Source organism: Tigriopus californicus, chromosome 11, assembly GCF_007210705.1.
Source record: "Tigriopus californicus strain San Diego chromosome 11, Tcal_SD_v2.1, whole genome shotgun sequence".
In the NCBI taxonomy this organism is placed as follows: domain Eukaryota; kingdom Metazoa; phylum Arthropoda; class Copepoda; order Harpacticoida; family Harpacticidae; genus Tigriopus; species Tigriopus californicus.
In genome coordinates, this window is record NC_081450.1 from 8,679,768 (window position 1) to 8,691,616 (window position 11,849).

The window sequence follows — 11,849 nt, forward strand, 5'->3', positions numbered from 1 at the left end:
ATGAATTTACGTGGACTTTGTTCTCTGAGTCATGCTCAATTGTTCCTTGACTCTGACCAACCATGCATCGTCGTCTCTAGGCAGCGATAACACGGAGGGTACCAACAATTGGGCTCAATCCCGCATGAATGAAGGTGATGCACCTTGGGAAGATGGGTGTCAAGGCGGATGTACGGTACAGCAGATGAAGGTGATGCACCTTGGGAAGATGGGTGTGTTTTGTTGGAACTCTGGATTCCTCCGTTCCAAAGTAATCCAAAGCAATCTAAAGCAATCGATGCTCATATGCATATGTCTATACACAAAGCAGCTGGGATGAAATGCGTGCACGCCAATCAAGCACTCACTCAGTCACCGGGAGCTGAGTCACAAGGTACGAGGGTTGATGAAGGTGTCGTTGGGTCTCTGTGTTTCGGTCTTTCCTTCCTTCCTTCATTATTCCGTCCCTGGCTTTTTCAGGTGACGACTGGCGCGATTCGAGACTCGAGAGCGAGTCTCCCTCGATCAACGAACCGGGATGAATGGTGTTGCCGATGTTGGGACGGAGACACTGCCACTCCTACTACCACCGCGAGCAACACCACCACCACCGAGGTGCCGAGTCCACGGCGTACATTTATAAATAGCTATAAGTAGCAAGCCCAGGTGGAAGAAAGTTAGGAAGAACAACGGATGTCGTTAGAGTCAACAGAGTCAACCATGACAGGAAAATGCTTGTGGGTCCTCAGTGAAGGCAGGAACGTCGTCGTCGTTGTTGGTGTTGGTGTTGTGGCCGTCGTGGTCGTCGTGAACGCGTACGGCATGCGAACATCCAGTCGCTCTCGTACTTCTTCTTGTTTGTTGTTCCTGAGCTCAAGGGCCAACGAGAGCTCACATGGACCAGCAGCACCTAGGCGGATTCGAACACCACCACCTTTGGACTCCTCGGTTGTCGGGAAAAACGGATGGGGGAAGGAGATGAAGAGGGATAACGATAATGAGCGAGGAACGAAGTGCACAGAGAGCTTGGGTTTCAGCCAGCAAATATTAGAACTTGGACGGACGGACAGGGGAGGCCACAGGAGGGACTCCCATCTCGTAGCTGATGATATTGTCTTGCCTTCCTCTGAACTTCCGCTCTTGCCTCTTGCCTCGATTTTTTTTCATGCACCAGCAAAACAAGAGTCGTTTGAAACCGGAATAAGGGATGGTAGGTAGCCTCAATAACGGCAAAACAAGTTGTTGAACGGAAAGGATCTGGAGGATTGGGCTTCTTTCTCCATGCCAAGTCCTGTTTTGTGTGATAGAGTTCCTGGCCTTTGGTCGGCTCTCACGAGACTGGGCCGATCATCTCCGAGAAGATCGAGAGGAGACGGACTTGGACGAGCGAACAAAGTCTTTGCGAATGAAAAAGGCCAATGGGATGCCTGGTTGGGGAAGCCCTTGAAATGTGCCTTACTTTCTCTGCTTGGAGGAAATAATGTTCCAAGGCCATTCCCTTATCGTCTCCTTGTTGGTTGTATGGTTGGTTGGGAATGTCGAGCATGGAGGAAGGGCGGGAAGGAGGATCGCCAGGCCGCAACCAGGTCCCTCTGTCAATAGTGGACGTGGTTGGTTTGGTAGGCTAAGGGGGTTTTCAGGCGCCCTGAGGCTCCCTGAAGCTCCCTAAGGCTCCTGCGGCGCCAACGAAGAAAAAGAAGGAGAGAAAGGCTGGCCCAATGTTGGTTGACTGTGTGGCCATCCCACTGAAATGAACTTCAAGAAGGCTGCAGGCTCACGAGCATGACTAAGGCCTGGATCTTGTACTACTGGAACTGGGACTATGGAAGGGCGAGAAGGAAGTGAATGAAAGGCCATGCAAGCATGAGCTAAAGGAAAGAAAGGACTGCGGTAATTCGACTTGATCTTGGATGACTTAGAAATTCCCTCACCAATGAGACTGTCTGCAGACTGGAAATTGTCCTTTGGTCCAAGGGATTACGATAGGCGTTTCCATTCAAAGTCGTAGCTATCATAGGTGGGCTTTCAATCGCTGAACTTTATTCGTTAACAAAAAAACTCACTAAGGTATTTTCTTCATAAACTTTAGTTGCGACTCGTGGTCGTGTCAAAAGTGTGCAAATGACTGTTGAAAAATAAATAATTCTATACAAGAGCGGGTCAACAAATATAATAGGAACAATGACAAATTAATGAGTAAATTCGACAGTGACTAACGTTAACGGATTTCTATTTTGAGGATGAACTCACAATCCAAATTTTTCCCGTTGCTGTTTCGGTCCGTCAAACTAAGTTAATGCACGTAGTTCAACACAAGTGAATCATGGATTCGTTGCTGCGATCTAGTAAAGGCTTACCTAGACGCTTGGAATTTCAATTTCACAAAACGTCGTTGGTGATACCAGATATGCCCAGAATAACGAAAAATCTGGGGATGCTAAATGGCAAATTTTCATCATTTTATTTTGAAGCTACCAAAATCTAGGCCCTTTTAGTCTTGTACTTCAGTTTTTTTTTTCTTTGTTGCCAGTAGTAGGTCAGACAATGCCCCTCGAGGTCCTTTTTTCTAAGCCATTCCTTTCTAACTACAGTTTTATCTTATTTCTGACTAAAACAATATTATATTGATTACTGTGTCATATTTAACACAAAGTATTTCAAGACACCAAATCAGGGAGAACATTGAGGTATTATTGTCGAGGTAAATCTAGTTAATGAAACAGAAACAATAGCAAGAGAAGAACGAGTGTGGAACGTACTGAAAATGGCGGGAATGCGGAGGAATACCAATTGAGTCAATCACAGTCGGTAGGTACAATTTCCCATGGCTCAACGCTATCAGTTTTCTTTATCGTTTCTTAATTTCACCTTGGCTACCCTCTACATTCACGTCCGTAATAAAATGGGGGTGCTAATTAAAATTTGCAAATCCACGCGCGAACTTCTAAATTTGGATTACATGTACTTTTGATTAAAAAAATGCCCAACATTTTGAACTTAATGATTTCAATACTTATTTTCATTTACTTTTTGCGGACTCCCTTAACCCTACTGAGAATGGAATCCCCAGCAATTCAAACAAAAAAAGAACTGATGGATCCTATTTGATATTAAGTTCATATAATATCTGATTCGCCAAAGAATTAGAGTTGGTGGATCTGGCTAGCCTTTAAACATAGGGCTGTTCAAGAATTTTGATCAAAAATGCGTCCAAATCGGACTAAAAGGAGGTTACTTAATCAACATCTACATATCACCCTGCGAATATTTGTGCAAAGCAAATTGAACAATGAAGAAGTCCGAGAAAGAATAGTATTGGACTTCATTGTTCGAACTAGTCGTGATGAAGGTGCGCTCAAAAGGAAGTTGAGCCGCCATTGCGGTCATTACAATTGACCCTAAAGCCTGGATTGGGACAAAGCTCATGAATGCTGTTGAAAACGGACGACACAGAGAAACTTTCGTAGCTCCTTTGAATACTCTACAGCCCAAACCTTTCTATTCTCTCCCAATACGAAAGCTCTTTCATGCCTTCAATGTTCCTGGTGAAACATCTTTGGACCTGCTGGACCTTTTGCAAAACCAGGAGAACTCAAATGTTGTGATTGTTCAGCCGCATCTTGAATATGCTTCACCCATTTGGACTCCAATGAATTCAGCAGGTTTGCTAAAGGTCGAACAAGTCCAAAGATGTTTCACTAGGAACATCACAGGAATGAGAGAGCTCTCGTATTGGGAGAGACTAGAAAAAGTTGGGACTGTACAGTGTTTCAGAGAAGGTACGAAAGGTATCTGATATTGAAAGTCTTTAAAAGTATCCATGAACTTTGTCCCAACCCAGGATTTAGGGTCAATTATAGTGACCGTAGAGGCTTAATGGGCATTATGAGAGCACCTTCAAGCCCTCGAGAATCCAGGCTAGTTCGAACAATGAAGTCCACTCTCTTTTTCTCGGGCTCCTTCACTGTTTTAATTTGCTTCCCTCTGATATTCGTAGGGAATACGTAGGCCTTGTTGATCCGGTTGCATCTTTCAGGTCAGACTTGGACAAATTTTTAGACAGCGTTCCAGATCAACCCTACATTCAAGGACTAGCTCGGTCTGCCAACTCAAATTCGTTGGTAGATCAAATATCGTATAAAGATTGAAAGATAATAAATAGATGAATCACAGCCTTTCATTTTAATAGGACTGGGGATTGCATTCCCTGTAGCGGTTGGAAAATCCTGTGAAAAACCAAACCCAAAAAAAGAAGCCACAAACTCCTTCAATGTTGTTAAGAGCAAGCACAATTTTTATACCTGATCTTACACATTCAGGATTGATAATGTATGAAAGTTGTAAGAATGGCAATTTCTGTTTAGTTTACGTAAAGCTTCACGTTTCCTGAGTTGTCCAGAGTGAAACGAGAAAGCAAAAGGTCACTCCGGAGGGTGAATAAATGAACGAGTCACGTGTAATTTTCGGGTCGTCACAATTAGACCATTTAAAAAATAATGGGTATGCAAATCCTTTCACGCAAAAAGGTACGAATTACCATAATTTCGTTACTTGTCATTCAAACATGTTTTTTTTATGATTTTGCGGGTAGGAAACTGCGAAGATGCGTTAATGTTTTTCTCGGAAACTTCATAAGGCTATTTGACCACCATGGAGAGGGATGAATAATGTTTAAACGCGAGATGAGACGAGAGGATCGAACCCAAGAATCCAGCTTGTGCCATAAAAAGGCTCTATAAAGAGGGAAATGCCGCTTTTAAGGATATGATTTGCGGATAGACACTGTGTGCAATGTCCTGGAACTGTGCTTGATAAACATCGATTAACATGGATGTCACACTTCTTAACTTACATTAACAATCTACCGCATAAGAAATGAGTATTTCATATTTGCTTAACATGCAAACTTTCATTCGTTATTTTTGGATAGTATTTGTATTTATACTGTTTGATTGCTTATGGAGTTGTTAATTCTATATGTAGAAGGAAATCAAGTTAAGCAAAATGTTACTTTTAAAATCGAAGTCCGAAAGCCATGCTTTTCTTTATACGAGTGACGTACAATGGAATGGGAAATGATGATCCCCACTTTTGGTATGCAAACATAACAAGTATACATTGTTCAACTTCTTGTTTCTTTGGGTGCTAATCACGCGTTATTGGTGCTTCATTCAGTTTGAAATAACACCTTCGATGGTTATCTTGTTTTAAGCTTGGACAATTGACTCGTTTGATTGTAATTTCAGTTTGAAAATTTTCGTTTACAACCACCTCATGAGCCGATATTGACATCACCAAAATTCGATACTCCTTTGAGAGCTGATTTGAACATCTAATTCGTAGTTACTAATCAAAGCAAAGTATTGACTGTTTTACCATGTGTTTCATATAAGGACTAACATCATGCTCCTTACCATGCTGAAACGAGAAAAAAAAGCACTTTTCATTAAAGTAGATATATCCTAAGTTTGAAGGGGAGGAGAAAAAGTTCATTCTAGCCATGAGAGGGATCGCAGGTTCAAACATGTTGAAATAGTTTTTTGGCTTGTTTCGATCAATTAATGTATCCATTATTTAACATAGTTGAAAATCATTTAGGGCTTTGTTCGCTCTCGAGGCCTTAGTACCCATCAAAATTCAAAGCTTCATCAATCAGCCAAAAAGAATCAACGCAACGTAGTTTTTGCATAAGAGAGCTTGGACGTCCGAAAAGCACAAAATGACCTTATCCTGAACGGCGATTTGATCAGTTACTGGATCACGAACGATTTGAATTTAAAATATATTAGGAGTGGATGTTTCAGGTTCATGTTCATTGTTGTGACGTTGATTGTTTGGCTTGGATTAAGAATTTGGTCAATTGTTGAATAATTTGCACACGAGCTGCTCTTTTTGAACTTTGTTCCAAATCTTATTTAGTCTTTGGGCTGAGCCCATATGGGTGCAACTCAAAACACACTTTTGCCCTCGGAAGCATCAGACGCTGGAGAGAATGGAAAGGCGATGGATGGTGGCTATTTAAGATTTCTCATTTTTACAATTAGTGCGATCCGAACACAAGGGTGGATGTTAACCGAAATCTAATTTAGTGAAATGTTTCCCATCCATTTGAAATCGAGATGAGCCCCGAATCTGGTGCACCAATCTCCAGGGCGAGAAGCAAGAGGGGAGGTGTGACATCACCCTTCGAGAATTGTGAACTCGGGCCAACTTTGTCGTGGAAAAAGTGGGACAGGACGAACTGGGTGAGTCATCGTCATCCTTCCTGGATCCACGAACAAACTGCAAAGCTTCAAGACTGACGGCGAACATTTAGGGGTTGGCGATGTACAGCACATGTAGAACGTCGTATGTACGAGATATGCACGTACATACAATACATACACACACTACTTGCTACCTACCTACTCACCAGAAGGCAAGAAAATAAGAAGTGTGTTCCCCTTCCATCCATAGAGCACTCATTCATGGACCCAATTGGCCCCGGCCTTTTGGTGGCTGGCTGGCTGGCTGGCTGCTTTCTTGGATAGTATGGACGTGTGTGCTCATTTGAAAGTATTCTCCTTGAAGTTGTGCGAGTTTGAGCACTTCTCGGTTGGACTGAGGATTAGAGGAAGCAAGAAGCATCACTTTCCATTCAGTCTTGCCGAGGAGAGGAAGCATTTGGCGTGACTTCATTTCAGATGAAGTTGGACAACTTCCTCACCAAAGCCTTCAGTGGCAGGAAGGCCAAAGAATCCCGATTGATCACACCTGAGTCGGAATCTGAGCTCGAGAAAGTGTTCAATGGAACCAAAACTCAGGCAGATCAGGGACAACAACACACAACACTATCGTCAGCAGCAGCAGCAGCAGCAACAGCAAGCAGAAGAAATGTCCTGAAATCAATGGTGATGGATGCAGAATGGAAAATGGAACAACTTCATCCGGAGAAACGCCTGTCAAAAGTCGGAGCATATCCTTGGTTCAAATGCGAGGCTCCAAGTTTTTGAGACGTCAGAACGGAAGACGAGTTTCTCGTATTTGAGCCTCCTCGAAAAGAATGGCGGAAACTTTCCACATCGAACGCAAGCCATCATGGAGAATAATCCCCTTCCAGAAAGAATTCCTTGTCGGGAGCTACGGCAACCTGTCCTCCTCTACCACAAAAGATCTCTCCCAAAGCATGGAATATCTTCAACACACGTCCAAGCGCAATTTTATGGCCAGAAGCAATCCCATTGGTCTGGCGGAACCATCAATTAAAGTGCCACGCCGTGGGCAAAGATGGCTCATTTTACCGAAGTTCCGAGCACATCTTCACCAACTTGAGCTCTAATGGAAGAACAAGGGCCTCGAGCTCCACACCAGACCGAGACATGGACCTGGAGGCCTGAAAGCAACGAAGCAAAGGCACTCGTCTTGTCTAATTTAAGCGGCGGAGTGGGCATTCGCCCTGGAGCAGGACTAATCTCCACGGGAAAGAGGAATAACGTACACATGTTCATGCCGTTTGGCGAATCGTCACCAAGGAGATTGGTTACAAAAAGACTTCCTCAAGTTCCAGCTCATCCACCACATACAAAAGCCACCAACAAACCAGGGCCACAACGTCGAACTTTCAAAATGCCACTAGTACCCCAAGTGAGAAATCCTCCAAGGCGCGAAAGAGGCTTCGACAATCATCAAGAAAGGAATTGAGGAAATCGAATACCTGACGAAAGTGGCTGATCGGCAAGATGTCACAATAGTCCAAGCACGGTCCACTCAGTCTGCCAAGGCACCAGAGCCTCAGGAAATTCGAGTCACTTCCAATGGGGATCATCTTCTTCATGATGGTGAGAAGCGGAAGAAATGAGCCCCAGCGTCAATGGCACCATTTCAGGCGGTGGACATGATGCTCAAGGCACTTTGATCGATGAACCCGTTCAATTCACAGTGAAACGTGCTCCTCGAGCTAGGTCATTGTCTCGTACGAATACGTTCCTTCCCGATCAGAGTGTGACCATTTCTTTGCCGGCCTCTCGACAAACCAGTCGAAATAGCAGCGTGGAACCTGAAGGGATCCAAAGGCAACGTCGTCAAAGAGAGCAACAACAACAAACAACAACAGCAGGAGCAGCAGCAAAGTTTAACATCCGACCATCGAGCTCAAGTGTGGAGATTTTCAATGGAACCTACGAGATGCGTGTTCCCGCATCCTGCCCAGGCGAAAGCTCTCGGCCGAAATTGCGAGATTATAATCCGAGGTATACTCGTATTACGCTAGTGGTGACGAAAGAGCCAGGAGACAGAGACAACATCATCCACACGGTCCTAGGAGTCATGGCACAAGAAATGCCCAACGAGCTGACAATGACATCCTTGGCCAATGGCAAAAACGAGTCGTTCACACATTCAGGGGCAAAACCCCCGTCATCCTCGAACCCAATGCAGAAAAACGTGAGAGTGGCACAACGTCATCAGCCAAGAAGAGTGCCTCTATGAGGCAAGGAAATGATAAGCCCTCAGTCGAAAGCCACAACACCAACGGAGTGGGATCGGCCTTGAAAGGCTTGTCGACGGCTCTAGAAAATCTGCAAAACCAACAAAACGAACAAAAGTCCAAGTTGTTAGTCAACGGGACGAAGAAGCGGAATGGGAAATCTCGAAGAGACACGGCAGTGGAGCCTCATCCTCGGAGATATCCGTCAGCGTCAATGTGAGCCTGAACTCCTCTCGGCGATCCTCGAGGCAAACCAGTCCAGACCGAGGCAGTGTGGGATCAGGCATCCGCAGTCGAAGGAACAGTATGGATCTGTTCTCGGCCGATTACGACATGAAGATGAAGAAGCAGAAGAAAGGAGGAGGATCGGTGGAATTGAGGCAAAAGTCTCGAGCCACATCCAATATGACGATAACACGAAGCAGGATTTGAAGTTGTGTTCACGTTGTCATTCGTCGGATCACTCGGCTCAAGGTTGCACCGAATTTGACGACCTTCTGTGTCCCAGATGTCTCGAATGGGATCATTGGGAGGATACGGTGCCCATTTAATGAACCGCGAAGTGCCTGCTGCTCAATGCAACATCGTGACAGCTTTGGCCATAAATCCACCATCCATGCAGTGACAGGGTTCCAGCAGCGACGAGTCATTGTCGAATCCATGGTTGGGACCTTCCACGGGTGGTTTTACGAGAGCGTCTTCAGATCGTGGTGGCAACTCAACGGCTGTGGGGGCGTGCCTTTGTATAAACTCTACCGACGTAAAACTGACTGGCGAACGGATGTCCAACCAATAATCGGCGAATGCAATGACGAGATGTCCGATTTTGGACGCTCGCTCGCTCGCCCGCAGCAACCCGACACGAAAAATTACTCCCTGAGCAAAACGGACAGTCTTGAGGAGCTCATGAAAACCGTGCGGGCTCCTAGGACACCCGCAGACCACCCTCAGTATCGGATGATCCCGACAGTGCCGATCGACGCCCGAGCACTTGAAGAAATATTCTGGCTCCCCGATCAGGAGGAGCTAGTTCCGGAGTGACAAGACAAAAAGGCTGCGCACGTTTTCAGAGACTCTCAAGATGTTGGACGATGATATTTTGCCGAGCTAAATATTGACAAATGAGCCGAACAAGCAGGAATTGGTACGCGATTGGTGGCGCTCGTTTCTAATGGTGTAACTTGGTGTTAAAGGCAAGCAGAGCGAGTGAGTTTTATTGTTATCAATTCAGTCGCACGGACAGAATCATATTGAATGCCAGAGTACACGGGGAGGAAAATGTTATTGTGGAACAATTATGCACGGTGGTGGCTCGACCGTTGGAAATACTTTTAGAGCTCGATTCTAGCTAGCTGTAAGCTCTTGACAATGAAATGAGTAGGTAAGTAGCCACTTGATGCCAATGGAAACTTTTGTCACACCTGACAAATACTGACATGAAATTGGCACAAATACACACGTAAAATCACAGACTGTTGGAGGACATTGGTGAAGAAATTTTGTGGGTTTTTCATTTGGAATAATGACTGATCTCGAGGTGAGATTGATCATTTTGGCAAACGTATATCACAATCAGTTCATTAATAAATAGTGGAGTATCGGGGTCAGGGTCTAGAGTCGATCTTTCCCTTGTGCATTTCTGTTAGCAAATCGCACCGCTGTTCTTCTGTCTTTGGTGCTGTGCCGATTCGGTGTAGGCATCATCAAGCAGAAACTGATGGAATCGCAGAGAGATTGATGTTCCATCAAAAGACCCTCTCGTTCAGCCTCATTCTCGTACTGCGATTCGTAGACCGGATTGCCAAAGCTTATTGGATTTATGGCTCTCCAGGCGAAAGAGGTCCCTCACTGCGGCGGGCGCCGGCGCCGATGCGACGCCGAACGATGCCGTTTCCTCTGGCCCCCCCCTTGCTCCGTTATTGTTATGAGATCATCTGTCCTCGTCCTCATTGGAAGGAACATCTGATTCGAATACTCCGACGTTAATTGCCACGAGTTCTCGGCCTCCGTCGATGCTTGAATGCATTGCCAAGGTGGTGTCGTTTGTGGAAGGCAACACATGAGGCAGGCCACTAAACCACAACAGATCAGTATTCCTAGCATGAGTAGTATGGTCGAGGTGAAGGAGCGGATCTCCTCCGAATCCGTGGTATCAATGTGAGGGGCTTGGCAGTGACCTCACGAGAGAGCCGAATATCGCATCTTGAGCCGGCAAAGCCGCTGGGACATTGGCAAATGCACGCTAGACTCAGCGTCCACACACATTGACCGCCATTCCAACAATAGTTTAGGCAAAGATTCGGCTTTCGCAAAAGGGCCCGCTTGAGTTTTAGAACACACACACTCGTGGTATTGGTGGGGGAAATTGGCGACAAATGCATGATTTTCACACTTGAACTCTAAATGAACAAGGATTATGTAATGATCGAGCCTCGCAATTCAAGCCCGCAAATGAGTTAAGGATTGACAGATCTCTTTCTCGCCTATGAGACACACTTGCCTTGATTCTTGCAGAGGTCTTTCGACAATGGGTCCGTTCACACCTGGGTCGCGTGGTGCCGGCCTTACAGACGCATTTGCATTTCCCGTCCACCGACGAATGAAGAGGTTGACCGCCATTCATACAGTAATGGTGCACGTTAGCTTCTGACAGCGCTTCCCATAGAATTGGGGTAGACACCGACATCGGCTTGTCCAAAGGCATTCATCACACAGCTCCCACCGTTGAGACATTTCAGTCGACATGCAGACTTAGAGTCCGCGCATCTGGGACCACTGAAGCCCTTGACACATTCGCACGATGGAGCCCCGCGAGAATTGAGGACACACAGGCCTCCATTTAGACAAGGCTCCACACCCAGACACTCCTGACACTGATGACCGGCAAATTGGCGTGCACATTGGGCACTGAATCTTGCTTCCGCTCATCCGAGGACACAAGTACCGCCATTGTGGCAAGAGCACGTGGTGGGTCCAAATTGGCATTGCTCACCGGAAAATCCTTCTGGGCAGGCGCATTTTAACAAGGGACCGCCCCTTCAGTGAAAATTTGACCCTTCAGGCTGACTCGGTATGCACATGCCTTGATTTTGACAATAACCGAACAAAATGTAATGCTGGCAAAATTGTCCGGTATAAAGTGGGTCGGTGCACTTGGCATTCGGCTCGAATTCCATCGGGCGAGACACATTGCCCATTGTGGCAGTGGAGGTCTTGGCATGGATCTGGACGCGCTGCAGCATGGGATGTTTGTGGTTTACATGCGCATCTAATCATTGCATAGCCAACAGTGCACACGCAAGTAGGATTCAACCAGTTCTTGGTCCTGTTGAGCCCAATTGTGCAAACACTGAAATCTACATTTGAGGCAGGGTCGCCCGCACAAGGGTTCACGGAATATAGAGGG

At 45.7% G+C, this 11,849-nt stretch overlaps 1 long non-coding RNA gene across 1 annotated transcript; it reads left to right on the forward strand.

Moving 5' to 3' along the window:
- Positions 1–26: 26 nt before the first annotated feature.
- On the forward strand, positions 27–2,134 carry LOC131889917 (uncharacterized). The gene is made up of 3 exons (XR_009374251.1): positions 27–134; positions 191–373; positions 460–2,134. It is a non-coding gene; the product is annotated as an uncharacterized LOC131889917 (long non-coding RNA).
- Positions 2,135–11,849: the final 9,715 nt, after the last annotated feature.